The sequence below is a fragment of the Budorcas taxicolor genome, chromosome 11 (genome assembly GCF_023091745.1).
Source record: "Budorcas taxicolor isolate Tak-1 chromosome 11, Takin1.1, whole genome shotgun sequence".
NCBI classification, from domain to species: Eukaryota; Metazoa; Chordata; class Mammalia; order Artiodactyla; family Bovidae; genus Budorcas; species Budorcas taxicolor.
In genome coordinates, this window is record NC_068920.1 from 155,448,140 (window position 1) to 155,459,704 (window position 11,565).

The following is an 11,565-nucleotide window of genomic DNA, read 5'->3' on the forward strand; positions in this document are numbered from 1 at the left end:
AATTATTGGGTGCTTCTTTTTTGGGAGTGGGTTGCTGGGAGGGATTGGGGGCAGGAGGAGAAGGGGACGACCAAGGATGAGATGGCTGGATGGCATCACTGACTCGATGGACGTGAGTCTGAGTGAGCTCCGGGAGCTGGTGATGGACAGGGAGGCCTGGCGTGCTGCGATTCATGGGGTCGCAAAGAGTCGGACACGACTGAGCGACTGAACTGAACTGAACTGATTGAGAATCAGAAACTTTACTTTTTAGTCAATACATGTCTGAATTACTTATATGTTAAGCAATACTTCATTGTACTTTTTAAAACCTAAAAAAATTTCCATTTTCCTAACTTTGAGTCAAGTCATCAGAGTCAGTGCTGAACAATGTGAATTGATCTCTGAGAAGGTGAGATTCAGACTTTTTGTATTTGTGGGCAGTAGAGTTGGGGTGTGGTGACTTTTTCCTTTTCTCCTAATGCTTTAAATAAGCTTTAAAAATTGTGGTAAATTATATATGAAATCTACTGTTTAACCATTTTAAGGGATACAGTTAAGTGGCAATAAGTGTGTCCACACGGCTTTGTAACCATCACCACCATCCATCTCCAGAATCTTTCATCATCTTTCACCACCCCAAGCTGAAATGCTGTATCCATTAAGCACTAGCCTCTGCCCCTGGGGGGTCACCTTTCTCCTTTCTGTTTCTATAAATTTGGAATCATACAATATTTATCTTTTTGTGTCTGGCTTGTTTCACTTAGTGTGGTGGTTTCTTAAGTGGTCCTGGGATCACTTTCACAGTCACCTCCATCCACGGCCACACTCCCTGGCATGAGACCTGTAGCCGCCCAGCGGCACAGGTGGGGCTGGTGGGCATGACTGGCAATGTAGCAGGCACTCGTGACTGGTCCAGACACTTTGTTACGGACGAGCTCACGGTGCCTCCCCTTCCCCAGTTCCGAGCAGAATTGCTGGGCGAGGGTTAATCAACATTCAGTCATGTTTCCAAGTTTAAATGGAGCATTTGTTTAATTATGTGTAAGTAGCAATACATTGTGGCCATTATCTAAATCACTATTTTATTTCCTGGATGTGGTTTCATAATGCAGGGTTTCTGCTCCAGCCTAGCATCATTAACAGAGAAGAGTTAATGAATATAAAAGCGTAAAGGCTAATTACACTTTAATTTACAATCATGGTCTCATTTTGGGACCACATGAAATCTGTTTTGAAAACAATTAAAAAAAAAAAAAAACCCGTTCTTGCCCTGGTAAGTGGAGGGACCCCGGCCAGGAGCCCAGCTCTGTCTGCCACGTGGTGGCTGAGCAGCACTGGCTGGCACCGATCCCCTCCCTGGCGCCATTACTAGGAGGCTGGTGAGGCCAAGTTCAGCGCCCTGTGACTGTGTCTTTTGTCTCCAGCAATTTTCCTCCTGCTTTCAGAGTCTGCGGGGAAGAGTTGGGGGAGCCCCATCTGGGGCACCGGTGGTCTGATCATGCTCTTCTGATGTCGCATCACATTGAACCATGCTGTTTGCAGTTACTTAGTGGTTTTAAAAATGGTGGTGATGGAAATTCGTGTGTGTGTGGCGGGGGGCGGCGGGTAGCAGGGGATGCTGACATTTACTAAGTTCCTATGTGTGCCAGACATTATGTTGGGTACTTTTATATATATTATTTATTTCTTGAAATTGCTTATCAATGGCAATTAGTCTCCCTGAAATTTGAATTAGTCCTTCTGAAATATTTAATGGAACGATGGAATCATTGTTAATTTTCTTAGCATAATAATAGCATTGTAGTTACCTAGAAGAATGCCCTTATTCTTAGGAGATGAAAAGAAATTTGTGGGTGAAAGGTCATGATATCTGTTACTCGCTTCCAAATGGCCCAGGAAATTTACATATATTATATATACATTCTTTTTTCTTTCAGGTGGTGCTAGTGGTAAAGAACCCCCTTGCCATGCCAGTGCAGGAGACATAAGCGACATGGGTTCGATCCTTGGGTCAGGAAGATGTCCTGCTAGAGGAAATGGCAACCCACTCCAGTCTTGCCTGGAGAATCCCATGGACAGAGGAGCCTAGAGGGCTACAATCCATGGGGTCACAAAGAGTTGTACACAACTGAAGCAATTTAGCACAAATATATATATTTATATATACATGCTATATATTTTAATACATGCCATTTATAATATATGATACATAGAGAGAGAGAGAGAGTGAGAATGAGGGAGACAGAGACAGAAGCCCAGAGAGAGAAACAGAGATAAGTGGGCAAAGTATGAACTGTTGTTGAATCTTGCTGGAGGGCATGCAAGAGTTCAGTGTGCAGTCCTTTCAGCTTTCCTGTTTTGAAAGCTCATAATAAAAATTGGAAAGAAAAAACATCATCCCAACCGGCTGCCTGGAACCGCTTTACCTTCTTTTCTTGTTAAATAAACTCTTTCTCCCAAATGAGGTAAAAAGTCCACATAATTAAGTCCAGCATCTGTATGATTTTGCATTATGGATTACTGGAGTCTGGAATAATAATTAATCAGATAATCAAATAATAATTAATTTAAAAATATGCAAGAAAGCCAAATAAAACCTCAGAGGGGTTGGCCTGCAGTGGGGCCTGGCTGTGTTTTGCTTCTGAAACCCTCAAGAACAATCATTTAAAGATGTCCCACCAGCTGCAGCGCATTTATGTGAAGGGGGCAGTAAAGGGCCCTCTCAGTATTAGCTGAGTCACCCGTAGGAATTCATCCGCAGGAAATGTGGGGGTGGGGCTGCAGCATTATTTGTGTTCAACATAACAGTGAAGTGAAAGTCACTCAGTTATGTCCGACTTTTTGGGACCCCATGGACTATATGGAATTCTCCAGGCCGGAATACTGGAGCGGGTAGCCTTTTTCTTCTCCAGGGGATCTTCCCAAGCTAGGGATGGAACCCAGGTCTTCCGCATTGCAGGCGGATTCTTTCCCAGCTGAGCCACAAGAGAAGCCCTAAACAAGAGGAGGGACGCCGAAATAGAACCCGAAAATAAAACAATGCAGTGCGTTTTAAGGCTTTCTGTAGTTCCTGCACAGTTTGGTAGGAGGGTCTGCGCTCCGCACCTGTGACTCCACCCCCTTGGCCATGGCTGATTGGATCAGGCGGACACAGGTACTCAAGCTGGGCCAATCAGAATGGCTGCCCCAGGAATTTGGAAAAGAGACTAAGGAATCCCAGTGCTGTCTGAGTCTGGGAACTGTTTCCAGCCATCCTCTGCCCGGTGGACTAAGGAACCTGTGTGCCACGAGGAGTACGGAGCAGCCCTCGAGGAGAGAAGCAGGAGACAGCAGGGGTCCTCCGGGGAGACCTGACAATCCTGCCAGGCCTTATCGTGGTCCTGCCCTTGGGTTTTAAGAGATTTCACTGCAGTGTTCTGTTAAATTCCGTTTTTGTCCTGTTGAATCTGGCTTGAATGAATTTCTGTTGCAACCAAAATAGTCCTAATATAGTGAACATGTATTGTTTTAATAATATGAAGGAACACTATAGAGATCACAGTCATTTACTGACTGGGCAGGGCACCGCCTACTGTGTGGCCCCGGGCCTGTGCAAATGTTTCAGATCCATGCCTGGTTATTCCCGCTCTGCCTGGTGTTGCAAAGCCCTGAGCTTCCCAGGCCCCTCAAATGGCCAGTGGGAGGCCCTGGGCGGGACAGGAGGGCAGGAGAAGGGAGAAGCCAGGGTATTTCTCTCCCTGCCGTCCTGCCCTGGCAGCCTCTGATAGGGACCATGGTGTCTCTGCAGCTCCACCCCCATGGCCCCTGTGAACCCCACCTCCTCCTTTTGTGCTGCCCACACAGTGGGGAGGTGGCTGTCTGCTTCAGTGATCTCTGGGTCTCTGTTCCGTTCCTATTGGCTTCTCAGCATTTTGGTTACCTGTGCAGTTAATTGCCTGTATCAAATTCCACCTGTTGAAGTCCTGTTTTCATGGTTGAATGCTGACAGAAGCACATGATCTCATTTCACTCTCGAAATGCCCCTCTGAGGGAGATATTAGGATCCTCACTTTGCAAATGAGGAAGCTGATGCTCAGAGAAGCCTAGTGATGCCCTCAAAGTCATACAGCTTGTCACAATGCTCAGAAGCTCTTTGCGTTCTTACTATTGGGCTGCTGTGTTCAGTCGCCTCTTTAGTTACAATGAGGGCTTCCCAGATGGTGCTAGTGGTAAAGAACCTGCCTGTCAGTGCAGGAGACACAAGAGATGTGGGTTCCATCCCTAGGTTGGGAAGACACCCTGCAGGAGGGAATGGCAATCCATTCCAGTGTTCTTGCCAGGAAAACCCCATGGACAGAAGAGCCTGGTGGGCTACAGCCCATAGGGTCACAAAGAGGTGGACACGACTGAAGCGACTTAGAATGCACGTCTAGTTAGGAAATCACTGAAGACAAGCAACAAGAAACAAATCCCGGGCAAGCGCAGGACGGATACAGAGGGTCTGGGTTGGCCCTGCAGGCCTGGAGAACTCCCTCAGGCACATCCATCCTCTCTCAGGCCCTGGACAGCACAGGGACTGGTCCTGGAATCTCGGGCCTCAACTTAGGAGCTCAGAGCCCCTGGGCATGAGCCTCTCTGAGCCCTCATTAAAGGGAGAGAAGTCAGGTTTAAAGGTCAGATCCCCGAAGAGGCGAACACACTTCGGGCAGCAATGGTGGCGTGACTGCCAGTGGCCGAAGTGCTGCGCCTCGCCTGGAGCGGAGCCACCCCGATAAGCCTATTCAGCTCTTCTGTCTGCATCTCCTCCTCCTCTGGGGCCCCAGCCAGCTGTGCGGATGCATAGGAGGGATGTGGATGCTGTGTTTCAGTTACTGACCCTCCTTTGTTCAGGACAAGTACCACCTGTTCTCATTGACTTAGGATTTTTCTTGTTTCAAAAAATATGTCCATTTTTCATATCCATAAACTATTTGGGCTTGAAGGGCTGGTTCTATTTTTTTCCTGACACATATGAAGTGAAATGTTTAACTATTAGAGGAAAAATTCTCCTGGGAGCCCATGGGCCACTGCCCACTCAGGCACTGATGATAGAGGCCAGGAAAACTGTGCCCCTGGTGTTAGCAGAGTGACCCCAGAGGTGTGACTTTTCTCCAGCCTCAGTTTTCTTACCTATAATCTTGGTCCCTATCTCAGGGGTATTGTCAGGGTTCCTTCAACTAATTGAAAGGTCCAGAGGATGGGTACCACCTACAATGATTTGTTATTATTGCCAGCAATTTGTGGCCTGACTGGGTCCCTTGTGGCCTATGGAAGTATAAGGCCAGATTCCAGGGCTTCTCAGGTGCCCCAGGCCAGGTGCTGGGATGACGGGTGGGCACCCTAACTTCTGTGGAGCTAACTTCTGTGGAGGCTAGTAGTCTGCAGTTCTTAATTATTATTTTTTTAATTCTGCAACCAGGGATGGAACCCGGGTACCCTGCAGTGGAAGCACGGAGTCCTGACCACGGGACTGCCAGAACATTCTTTTCTGAATTAATTAATTAGCATCCCTTATGAGTGGCCTCTAATCTGGGATGGTTGTGAGGCTCCTATCCCCTGGTAAGCTTGTAGCTCTGGCACCTGGCATCTCCGCTTTTCAGGTCTGATCCCTTTTGTGCATTCAACCCAGATTCCCAACTCAGATTCATCTGGGGAGTTACCTTGAGGCTCCATTTTGGCCTCATGTCCTGCCGGGCAAGCTGTGTGACTCTGAGCATGTGGCTTAACCTCTCTGAGGCTTTGTCTGCTCGGGTAAGATGGTAGTGCTGATGATACCCACCTCGAGGTCTCAGTCATGCAAGTCCTTACTGTTGATTGGGCCAAGGTGGGTGTTGGTGGACTGATGGGAATGTGACCTGGAACTGAAGGACCTGGTAGTCTAGAGAGGCAAGTGTTGCTATAGTAGCAGTAAAAATGGCCACATATATTGAGGCCACACTATGGGCAAGTGTACTGCTAAGCGCTGGATGTGGGCCCGCCTGGGGCTCACTCAGCCCCTTGCTCCCTGCTGCCAGTCTGAGAGCTGGTGGGGGCCATGATGGCTGCATTGGATGGAACTCTACCTGCTCCCTGGCCTTTGCCCAAAGAGAGAGTCCACAGGCGTCCTAGAAGGCCAGCCGGGCCTGAACCAGGAGGCCTTCTGGACTTTCATGGGCACCTGAAGAGTTGAAGCTGCAGGGCTGGGTGAACTTCCATCCACCCCTACTTTGCAGATAGAAACACAAAGGGTCAGATCAGAGAAGGACTTGTCTGAGGTTCCCACAGTGACTTAGGAGCCCAGACATCCTGTTTCCGCACTGAGGCTAGGGTGCCATTTCCTTTCTGTTGGGGAAACAGCCAAGGGATGCAGCAATGGGACAAGGACATAAAGATAGCCGTGCCGCCCACCCCGTGGCTCTGGAAGTTGTTTCCAGGCAATTTTCCAGGGGAATTCCTGACTTGGAGCCAGGATGTCCGACTCCTTAGAGGCTGCTTCTCTGGTGGGACTGTAAAGGGTCCCAGTGCTGGGACCTGGCTGAGGGTCTGGCGGCAGAAATGAAGACTCCACCTGCAGGTGCTTGGACCCAAAGTGACCCTCCCCCCCACTGCCTGCTCAGCCCCCCTATCTCTAGCTCCCCTACTCATTCCATTCACCTCATCCTTCTGAGATTTATTCCCGAGTCTCAAAGCCTGGAAATAATTTGCTGACAAAGCCTCGTCCTCGGCAGGTGCTTTAATTGGTTTTGTGGGAGCAGGTCCGGGAGCATCTATTTAGAAGGAAATAGAAATTATGGCGGTGCTGCCCGTCCTTTGTCTGTAATGGGGACTGTGGAGTGTGTGTGTGTGTGTGTGTGTGTGTGTGTGTGTGTGTGTAGGGGGGAGGGTAGCTCGAGGAAAGCAGAGAACTGGTCACAGAGGCTGTGGGTTCCTGGGCAGGGGTGTCTGGGACCACGGGGCATTGAGGGTAGGGGCTGCAGGCCGCCTGCCTCCTCGGCCCTGGACCAGCCTTGGAATCAGGGCAGGGCAACTTCTCAGCCTCATAGAGCTGAGGGAGGGAGAAGGCAGTGGGCTGGAGGGATCTCAGGTGCCAGGACACAGCTGGGCTTAGCGATCAGGAGCCTCGTCCTTGTCCTTCTTCAAGGACACCCTAGCACCTGCGGGTGGGCATCCTCTAAAACACAAATCACAGTTGTAACTCCTTGACTCAAAGCCCTTCCATGTCTCCCCACTGCCTTCAGAACAAAGCCAAGCTCCTTAGCTTGACATTCAAGGTCCCTCACAGTCTGTCTGTCTTCAGAAGACAGATGACTGCCTCAGCCACCTCTTTCTTTCCTCCACTCCCCAACTGCTCCCTACGATAGTCTCTAGTCCCTATCTTCCTGTGTGCCATGCCCCTTGATCACCCGGCAACTGCCTTGTGACGGAGATCATCCCTACTCTCATTTTATAGCCTAGGAAATGGAGGCTCAGAAAGGTTAAGTCACACAGCAGGGCTGGGACTCCAACCCAGGACTGTCTAGTACCCGGTCCCATACTCTCAACCAGCAAGGCACAGATGGGAACAGGCCTCTGAGCCCCACGTCTTCTGAAATATCCCTGCCTGCATTTTTCCATTGGCAAACTCTTATGCATCCTTTCAAAGCTCACTGGACGTCACTTGTTTGGGAATCCTTTGCTGACTGACCCCTCCCATGTCCAGTCTCTCCTTTGTGCTTCCCCAAACCCCAGCCAAGCCCTCATCTCAGCTCTGATCTCTGGGTTTGTCCTTATTCTGTGTTAGTGTCTGTCTCCTGCTCTTCATCCCTCCCTCCAGACAGAACTCCAGCTAAACCGTTGACCCTACAACGAGGACTGCAGCCCTGAAGCACAGAAGGGTCAGATCCTGGAACCTGAACTCTTTTCTTGCCTGGGGTATTGAGCAGCCTAGACCATAGCTGCTCTGTGTGATCCTGAGCAAGACCCTGTGTCTCTGTGGGCTCAAATGGAGGGTCAGTCTGGAGGCATCTGACTCTTGGGGACTCTGAGGGCCAGGCTTGGGCTGGAGCCTGACCAATGTGATTGTGACTCTTGTGATGGGTGTGAGGGGGTGGCCACTCTCCATGTCGGGGTGGGTCACATCAAAAAGCCAGTGCTGGTGCCTGGCGTGGGTTCCACATGGTAACTGTAGACGGGGCTGGTAGAGCTCTGAAGTGAGCCTCAAATCAGGCCTGCAATCTCAGCTCTGCCACTCACCTGCTATGTGTGAGCTCAGGCAAGCCTCCCACCTCATGGGCCTCGATCTCCTCTGTAGGAGGCAGTATAATAATACCACCCCACAGGGTTGATTTGCTGTGAGGATTGCAGAACAGGTGCACAGGGCCTGGCCCAGAACATGTGTCGTAAGTGCAAAAACCTGGGTGCCACCTCCCTGCTGGCACAGAAGCGGGCAGAGAGGGTCCTAAAGGGTCTCAGTGTAGTTAGACAACCAGACTGACTCACAGAGACCAGGCCAAAATTAAGGGGCTCTCATGGGTCTTGGTTTCCTGGCCCCAAGGTGGACCCTGAGGCTGGGGCTCCTAAGGTGTTTTTTCCTGGTGTGATTTTTGTTTTAAGACTCCAGAACGCTAGTAGTTAAGAACCCACCTGCCAATGCAGGAGATATGGGATGCAGGTTTGATCCCTGGGTGGGGAAGATCTCCTGGAGGAGAGCATGGCAACCCACTCCAGTTCATGGGGTTGCAAAGAATTGGACACGACTGAAGCGACATGGCACGCACACGCATGTGATTTTTTTATTTTAAGACTCCAGGACGGTGTTAAGTGGGTGCAGGCAGTTCCTGGACAGATGGGCTCAGAGGAGAGCTGGGGTGGGCAGAGGCAGGCGGTGCCGGGAGGAGACCAATACGACCCAGGAGGTGGCCGGCCGGGTTCGGAGACCCCCATTCACATGCCCCAGAGTGTAGGTCCCAGCCAGGTTTCCCCGCGTCCCGGCTGTGCGTCCCGCCTCGGTCTCCCGCTCTGTCCAAGGAGGAAGCAGCCCCCGCGCGTGGCCGGGTTGGGGTGCGAGCCGGGCGGGCTGGGCAGGCGGCCGCCGCGGGGCTGTGGCCGGGCTTTCGGGCCCCCGCGCGGCGGCAGCTCCGGGCCCTCCCACGCGGCCGCTCCGGGAGGGTGTCTGCGGCCACAGTGGAGCCCGGGAGAGGAGGCGCCGCCACCCGCCCCGGCGCCCCCGGGCGCCAGGCCCGAGCCCGCGTAGTGCGGACCGCAGGGGGCGCCACGAGGCCGCGGTTGGGCCTCCCTGGCGGCTGCCGCTGCCCGGCGGAGAGGGGCGGCGCGGGGCCGGGGCGGAAGTCTCGGCCGCTCCCGAGCCCGAGGGTCCCGCCTCGCCGCTGTCGGGCAGCCGGGACCCCCGCGGGTGTTTGGGGCGCTTGGGGTCGCGCCCCCGCCGAACGAGGCCCAGGCCCGGACGGACGCGCGGGCATCGGATCGTCGACCCATCCGGTGCACCGTGGCCCCCGCAAGGCCTTCCCGCCGCGTGTGTCCGGCTCCGCGTGGCAGCGGGTGGGCGCGGGCTCCGGGGTTGTGTGTGTGAGCCCTTGCGGGTGCACCGCGTGTGACAGCGGCCGCTGGCGGGAACGCTTCCAGCGTGTGTGTCGGGGAGACCTGCTGTGGCGGGCCGGGTGCATCCGGTCCTGGCGGGATGGGGACCCTTCCTTTGTTGGCGCCCCTCCTCCCCGCAGGCCAGGTGGGGGTGAGCAGGGGTGGGGGTCCCAGGCCGGGATCTGCAGGCCTGGGAGACGGCCATAAGGGCAGGAAGATGAAGGATGAGATCTCTTCCTCCCTTGCCCCTTCCCATCTCCAGGTTCCCTGGCCTCCTTCCCTGAGAAGACCTGAATGGGAGTTTCCTCCCCTCCTGGAAGAAATGAAGCTGCCTATGTGTGTGTGTTCCGCTGTCCTTTTGACCCTTGAATCTTGGGCGGAGAAAGCTCTTGATCTCTAGGGATTTGATCCCTCCAGGTCCCAGGGAGAAGGCTCACCCCAGGGATGCCCTGGTGGGGACCTGAGCCTTGGGAGGGAGTGGAATTGACTTGCTAGGAAGTCTTGACTTGGAGACTTGTCAGGGAGACTTGATTTGGGAGGAAGTGGAATGGAAACCAGCAATATCAGGGGGCCTTGGAGGTGGTGAGCTGTGTGTCTGGAGGCTTTGAGCCCAGGGACTTCTATAGGTCCTTTCCAGCTCATACACACAGAACCTTTGAGAATCCACACAGAACCTTTCAGAAGCACTTGTCCTGAGCCAGGCTCTGCCCTGGGAAAAGTGAGGGAAAGGAGAGGAGGTTTAGAGAGGACTGAGGCCCTGCCCCTGCCCGGTAATTGCAGTCCAGCAGAGCAGTAGGACTTATGGCTGGCAGCGCATGTAGGAGGGATGTGGTCAGAGGGGGAAACGGGAAGTGGGGTCGCCTCGCAGGACCTTAATGCCAGAAAAAAGGAAGTCTGGATTTTCTCTCACAGGGGCCACCAATGTGCCCTGTCCCTTCTCCGAAACCTGCTCCGCCCCTGCAGGTGGGGATTCGGAGCACAGGTTCAGAGCAATGGAAGGGGAAGCTGGGTGATTTGACAGGTTGCTTAACCTCTCTGAGATGTTTGTGAAACAGGCTTTGTAGTAACTTGATTTCGAGGTCCCACGCTATTGGTGGCAAACCCAGCATCCACCACCGAGCACAAGGAAGAAGGTGCCCTCCAGGCCCAGCACATCATGGTTCCCCATCCTGGCACTGTGACTGGTTCATATACGGGCGCAGGACCCCGCTCCTGGCCAGAGGCTTTCCCGCAGGACAGGCTGTAGGAATTGTCACTACTTATTCTTGCCTTGGCTTTTGAACTTGTTACTGACTTTAGATGGTTTGCATTTTCACTCTTTCTGCTACTGGGCAAGTCCTGAGCAGTTCAGAAATACAAAAGGGGCTGCTTTGTGTGCAGGTTGGTTCATTCTTGGCAGCAGCCACACGGAGCAGGTGCAAGAGCTGAGGTCGGGAGTCAGACAGACCTCAGGGTCCCCATCTCTGCAGCTTCTCCCTGAGGGACTCTGGAGTTTCCCTGGAGTCAGGAGGGACAAGAACCCTGGGAGGATCCAGCAGGAAAGAAGGAGGAAGCGGAATAGCTGCTGGGCTGGGCTGGGGAGACTGAGGGTGGGGGGTGGGGGTAAGGGGGTGCTGCTGTAGCTGCAGGTGGGCTCTGAGCCTTAGACATCCAGAGCCCCTGCCAGCTCGGGTCACCAGCTCCCCCAGGGACCACAGTGGTGGCATCCATGAGGTCTGCTCATTTCTCCCTCCTTCCCCCTTCTCTCTCTCACCCCTCTCTCTCCCCTCCCCTTCCCGCCCCCACAGCCTCAGTCTCTTTCTTTCTTATCCACTTGACACAGGACAGTCAAGCAGCCTTTAAACCCAAACCCAGACAGGACCATGAACCTCTCCAGTTTAAAGCCCAAACGTGAATTCCTGTTGCTCTTGGACAGAGTCCTGACTTGGTCCCGGGCCCACCTGCAGGGCCCAGCCTGCCGCTCCACTTCCCTCTCACTGCCCCCTCCCCATCCTTTTGTGCTGGGTTCTC